Source organism: Cervus canadensis, chromosome 20, assembly GCF_019320065.1.
Source record: "Cervus canadensis isolate Bull #8, Minnesota chromosome 20, ASM1932006v1, whole genome shotgun sequence".
Taxonomy (NCBI): domain Eukaryota; kingdom Metazoa; phylum Chordata; class Mammalia; order Artiodactyla; family Cervidae; genus Cervus; species Cervus canadensis.
In genome coordinates, this window is record NC_057405.1 from 19518919 (window position 1) to 19526454 (window position 7536).

The window sequence follows — 7536 nt, forward strand, 5'->3', positions numbered from 1 at the left end:
TCACAATCAAATTATATTTAAGCAGTCAGTGCTTATTTCCATAATAGAACAGTACAAACAAGAACACAGTGCAAAAAGCCAACAGCTTAATAAGGCAGGACATTCTGTAAAACAGCTAGCCTAACTTTTTCAATGTCATGAAAACAAGTGAGAACAGACTGCCCTAGATTGAAACAAATTTTAGAGACAAGATAACAAAATTCAGTGAGTAAATCTTATTTTGATTCTGATTCAAAAGGCCTATAATAAAAAGACATTTTTGAAATAAGGGGTGCCTTAGTCTGCTTCAAATGCTATAAAAAACACACCACAGACTGGCTAGTTTATAAGCAACAGAAACTTATTTCTCACAGTTCTGTCTGACAATACAAACAATGCTTCTCCTCAAAGAACTTGTATGTGACCAAAATAATAAGAATTTCAAGGAATTGTAAGGGCTAAGAAATAAATTGAATAAATATTATAAAGAGCAAATAACATGGTATAGGACGCTAGTAGATTTCATCCAGGCTTGATCACTATAAGGAGGTTTAAGTTGAATGAGATCTTGGAAGTGATGACAGTCAAGAGAAAATTTGGTGAGAAAATATTCAAAACATATCAACTAAAAAGAAAAAGGAAAGTTTATGAAATAGAAGTAAGTTTAGTCTGTTCTAGAACTATACTGTCCACTGGAAATAATAAAGTATTCAAATAACAGAAATAATATGATGCATAATTTTAAATTTTTGAGAAGCCACATTTAAAAGGTAAAAATGAAGTTGCTAATTACATTATTTATTTCTGTTTTAGTTTATCTAACATATCCAAAATAATAGCATTATGAATATTGACAATGTCAAAATTAATGAGATCTTTTACATTCATTTTTAAGCTGCTTTTGAAATGTGCTATGTATTTTACAGTGAGAGAACAAATATACATAGATTAGAATACGGTAAATATGGTATCCCATTTTAAGTGATTGATAGTCACATGTAGCTAGTATCTGTCATACTGGATAATGCGGGTCTAGCGACTGAAGGGAGACCACTGTCTCTGAAGGCATCTGAGGAAAAGAACAGATTAAGGCGAACTGGAGGGAGAGACAGTATACAGATCAAACTGCCTTCTAGACAGTGGCAGGGAATGTGGACCATATTTCAACTACAGCGGGAGTCACTGGAGGGTTTTTAGCAGATTGAGATGATTGAGATTGAGATGAGCCGATGAGCAAATTGAGATTGAGATGATGTGATCAGTGTTTGCTCTAGTCTATCTGGGTTGCTATAGCAAAACACCACAAATTGGGTGGCTTCTAAACAAGAGAAATTTATTCTCACAGCCTGAGGCTGGGAGCTGACACTCATGATGACAGCATGGTCGGATGAGGTTCTCTTCCTGGTTTCTGACCTCATTGCATCCTCCTGTGAGGGGAGATGGTGGGGGCTCTGTGGGGTCACCAGTTAGAAGAGCATGAATGACATCATGAGGCTCCACCCTCATGACCTAGTGACCTCCCGAAGGCCCCACCTGCTACCATTGCCTCTGGGGTTTATTATTTAACTTATGAAATTTGTAGGCATAAAAACATTCAAACCACAGCAGAGAAGAAATTTGGGTAAGATCTTGACATTGTTTAGTAGGTTGCCAGCTACTTAACCAGGTTATCGTGGTTATACAAGAAAATGGTCATAGGCTTTTAAGACATTGAAATGTCCATATGTCTCAAAGATATATTCTGAAATGAATGAAGTATAAGTACTGTGTCTTAGAAAGGTTTCAAAATACTTCAACAAAGAAAAGTGATTTATAAAATGAATTTTGTATTAGAATGGGAATGCAATAGGTAGGTTGTTAGCCAGAGTGAGAAGAAAGGACAAAATAGTATTGAAACATGTAAATTACCATATGTGAAATAGGTCACAAGTCCAAGTTCGATGCATGAGACAGGACACTCAAAGCCGGTGCACTGGGACAACCCACAAGGATGGAATGGGAGGGTGGCAGGGGGGTTTGGGATTGGGGACACATGTATACCCATGTCTGATTCATGTCAATGTATGGCAAAAACCACCACAATGTTGTAAAGTAATTAGCTTCTAATTAAAATAAATAAGTTTTTTAAAAATGTTAAAAATATGATAATAATAACCATTTCATAGTATATGGAACACTGAGGACTGTAGTGAAAGTGAAAGTCGCTCAGTCGTGTCCAACTGTTAGTGACCCCCCATGGTCTATACAGTCCATGGAACTCTCCAGGCCAGAACACTGGAGTGGGTAGTCTTTCCCTTCTCCAGGTGATCTTCCCAACACAGGGATTGAACCCAGGTCTCCCTCATTGCAGATGGATTCTTTACCAACTGAGCCACAAGGAAAGCAAAAGAATACTGGAATGGGTAGCCCATCCCTTCTCCAGCTGATCTTCCGACCCAGGAATCAAACCGGGGTCTCCTGCATTTCAGGCAGATTCTTTTCCAACTGAACTATCAGGGAAGCCCTAAATTCTAAAAAATATGCTAAATACATAAATTCTATAAAAATATGCCATAAAATATATCTGTTTTATATATCTATATGTGTGTTGTGTGTTTGGATGTGTGTGTGTCTGTATGTGCGTGCAGTCATACCTAACTCTTTGCGGCCCCATGAACTGTAGGCTTCCAGGCTCCTCTGTCCATAGAATTTTCCAGCCAAGAATACTGGAATTGGATGCCATTTCTTACTCCAGGGGATCTTCCCAACCAAACCAGGGATTGAACATGGATCTCTTGAGTCTACTGCATTTGCAGGCAGATTCTTTACCACTGTGCCACCTAGAAAGCCCATATACCTATGTATCTATGCTATGTATAAACATATATATATATGTGTGTATATATATACACACATATATGTATATATGTTGTTCAGTTGCTAGGTCATGTCCAACTCTTTGCAACTTCATGGACTGCAGCACACCAGGCTTCCCTGTCCTTCTCCATCTCCCAAAGCTTGCTTGCTCAAACTCATATCATTGAGTCAAGTGTTGCCATCCAACTGTATTGTCCTCTGTTGTCCCCTTCTCCTCCTGCCTTCAGTCTTTCCCAGCATCAAGGTCTTTTCCAGCGAGTCAGCTCTTCACATCAGGTGGCCAAAGTATTAGAGCTTCAGCTACAGCATCAGTTCTTCAAATGAATATTCAGGACTGATTTCCTTTCGGAATGACTGGTTTGATCTCCTTGCAATCCAAAGGACTCTCAAGAGTCTTCTTCAGTGCCACAGTTTGAAAGCATCAATTCTTCAGTGTTCCATCTTCTTTATGGTCCAACTCTCACATCCATGTATGACTACTGGCAAAAGCAAGCTTTAACTCTACAGACTTTGGCAACAAAGTGATGCCTCTGCCTTTTAATACGCTGTCTAGGTAAGTCATGCTTTCCTGGTGGCTCAGACAGTAAGGCATCTTGCCTGCAACGGGGCATACCCAGGTTCAATTGCTGGGTCAGGAAGATCCCCTGGAGAAGGAAATGGCCACCCACTCCAGTATTCTTGTTTGGAAAATTCCATGGATGGAGAAGCCTGGTAAGCTACAGTCCATGGAGTTGCAAGGAGTAGGACACGACTGAGCGATTTCACTTTCTAGATAAGGCATAGCTTTTCTTCCAGGGAGCAATTGTCTTTTAATTTCATGGCTGCAGTTATCATCTGCAGTGACTTTGGAGCTCAAGAGTTTAAAGTCTGCCATTCTTTCCCCTTCTATTTGTGAAGAAGTGATGGGATGAGATGCCATGATGTTAGTTTTGTGAATGTTGGGATGCCATGATCTTTGTTTTTTGAATGTTGAGTTTTAAGCCAACTTTTTCACTCTCCTCTTTCACCTTCATCAAGAGGCTCTTTAGTTCCTCTTGGCTTACTGCCACAAGAGTGATATCATATGCATATCTGAGGTTATTGATGTTTCTTCCAGCAGTCTTGATTCCAGTTTTGTGCTTCATCCAGCCCAGCTTTTGCATGATATACACTGCACATAAGTTAAATAGGCAGGGTGACAACATACAGTCTTGACACACTCCTTTCCCAATTTGGCACCAGTCTGTTGTTCCATATCCAGTTCTAATTGCTGCTTCTTGTCCTGCGTACAGATTTCTCAGGAGGCAGGTCAGGTGGTCTGGTATTTCCATCTCTTTAAGAATTGTCCACAGTTTGTTGTGATCCACACAGTCAAAGGATTTAGCATAGTCAATGAAGCAGCAGTAGAAGTTTTTCTGGACTCTCTTTCTTTTTCTATGATCCCAGTGGGTGTTGGAAATTTGATTTCTGGTTCCTCTGCCTTTTCTAATCTGGCTTGGACATTTGGAAGTTCACAGTTCACATACTGTGGAAGACTGGCTTGGATAATTTTGAGAATTAATTTCATTGCATATGAAATGAGTGCAATTGGGTGGTAGTTTGAACATTCTTTGGCATTGCTCTTTTTGGGATTGGAATGAAAACTGAACTTTTCTAGTCCTGTGGCCACTGCTGAGTTGTCCAAATTTGTTGGCATATTGAGTGCAGCACTTTCACAGCATCATCTTTCAGGATTTGAAATGGCTCAACTGAAATTCCATCATCTCCACTAGCTTTGTTCGTAGTGATGCTTCCTAAGACCCACTTGACTTCACATTCCAAGATGTCTGGCTCTAGGAGAGTGATCACACTACCGTGGTTATCTGGGTCATAAAGACCTGTTTTTGTTTAGTTCTTCTGTATATTCTTGCTATATTTTCTTCATATCTTCTGCCTCTGTTAGGGCCATGCCATTACTCTGCTTTATTGTGTCCATCTTTGCATGAAATGTCTCCTTGATATCACTAATTGTCTTGAAGAGACATCTAGTCTTTCCCATTCTATTGTTTTTCTCTATTTTTTTTTTTTTTTTGCCTTGCTCACCTAGGAAGGACAATGCAAGAAATCTCTATATACTAACTTGTATTTACAAATATATAATATATTTATGATTCTATATACATTATATATCTATGCTATAAATATTTTGAGAAAATTTATTTATCCTGCCAGTAGATCATTTATCATGATTTTCGTAAAACAGATACATATATGCCTTAGAAGCACCAGGATATGAATTATGAAAATTTGAGTTTTAAATCAATTCAGAGAACTTAGGAAAAATAATCTCTTTGAGTAGTGATCACTTTTATTTATAAAATGATCTGGTAATAAAGAAAAGATATAAATAAAGACGTTTTGTCAGTTGTACAGAAATTTCTCTGAAATACAGGAAGTTTATAAAGTAACTATAACATCTAAACTTCATGACTACATTATGGATCCTACCTTATGAATCAGGTAAGAGTAATAAGAATAATAATAAACCTAGTAATAGGTAAAATATTGGGTCACTTTACACAGATATTTCCATTTGGTCTCTATTTTATAACAGCTTGCTAAGATTGTATTGAGACTTCTCTAGTAGCTTAGACAGGAAGGAATGTGCCTACAATACAGTAGACCCAGGTTCAAACCGTGGGGCATGAAGATTCCCTGGAGAAGGGAATGGTAACCCACTCCAGTAGCCTTGCCTGGAAAATTCTGTGGACACAGGGGCCTGCGGGCTACAAAGTCACAAAGAGTTGGACATGACTGAATAACTAACAGTTGCACTTTCAAGATAGTATTAAACTATAGATGCACAGTAGTACATTAGCATGTTCATCATATTGCTGCTTATGAAATAGCTTATTAAATGTCCTTGCACAACATATTCGGGTTGCACAGAGTTGGACACAACTAAAGTGATTTAGCAGCAGCAGCAGCAACGTATTGTGCAGATGAATTTTAGCCATCATTTTATTGGTGAACATGGATGAAATAAGCTCCATTCACTTAAAACTGGGCTAAAGATGGTCAGAGTATTGTTCATTGTATACATTCAAAGAACCTAGGTCAGACTATTGAGCAATTTCTGCTTTTAAATTTATGATAACCATACTGAGTTTGAAAAATATAAATAACACTTTGAGAGATATTATTATCACGTTTATTTTACAAAAACAGAGAACAAATTTTAATTTCTGAAATTTTGCCACACTGAAGAAATTGGCTTAAAAATCTTATTTCTAGGAATTTATTATAGGTAAAAAAAATCATTCTTATACAAACAGTTGTATTTACCTTGTGGCTAATATGGCAAAGAATCCACCTGCAATATGGGAGACCTGGGTTCAATCCCTGGACTGGGACGATCTCCTGGAGGAGGACATGGCAATCCAGTCTAGTATTCTTGCCTGGAGAATCCCATGGACAGAGGAGCCTGGTGGGCTGCAGTCCATGGGGTCACAAAGAGTTGGACACTACTGAACTACTAAGCACAGGATATACAAACATTTAGGTGCAAGATAGTGAATGGCTGTATATTGGGGGAAATGTGCAACATGTAGATATCTATTATCAGTAATTAATAAGGAACACAGATTTGAAGATGACTCCTCTTGGGTTCAACTCTTGGTTCTGACAATGGCTAAATTATTTTTGGCAATATATATGATCTTTCCTGCCTCAGAATCCTCATAAAATGGAAAGTGTGTTCTTTTTATCATAGGATTGTTGTGAGTATTTGAAAAGTGCTTGAATTGTAGAAAGTGTTCAGTAAAGAAAATCTGTCATTATCATTCCTTACCACATGGGGTTGTAATATGGAATAATGAAAGCATTAAAATTAAGCCTGTGAGTGACAACCAAACGCAAGGTGGAACCTCAGATTTGAATTCAAAACCAAAAAAGAATGCTAGTGAGGAAAACTGGTAAACTATAAAGAGAGCCTATGGTTTAGTTAAAGGCATTTGTCAACATTAATTCATTATGTTATTAACAAGAATTTTACTGTAGCTATCCATGTTGTTGACATCAGTTCAGTTCAGTTCACTCAGTCGTGTTCAACTGGTTGCAATCCCATGAACTGCAGCATGCCAGGCTTCCCTGTCTGTCACCAATTCCCAGGGCCTATTCAAACACATGTCTATCATGTCGGTGATGCCATCCAACTATCTCATCCTCTGTCTTCCGCTTCTCCCCCTGCCTTCAATCTTTCCCTGCATCAGGGTCTTTTCAAATGAGCAAGTCCTCCACATCTCATGTGGCCAAAGTATTGGGGCTTCAATTTCAGCATCAGTCCTTCCAACAAATATTCAGGACTGATTTCCTTTAGGATTGACAGGTTGGATCTCCTTGCAGTCCAAGGAACTCCCAAGAGTCTTCTCCAATGCCACAGTAAAAAGCATCAATTCTTTGGTGCTCAGCTTTCTTTAGAGTGCAACTCTCACATCCATACATGACTAATGAAAAAACCATAGATTTGGCTGGACAGACCTTTGTTGGCAAAGTAATGTCTCTGCTTTTTAATATGCTATCTAGGTTCGTCATAGCTTTTGTTACAAGGAGTAAGCGTCTTTAAATTTCATGGCTGCAGTCACCATCTGCAGTGATTTTGGAGCCCCCAAAATAAAGTCTCTCACTGTTTCCATTGTATCCCCATCTATCTGGCATGCAGTGATGGGACTGGATGTCATGGTC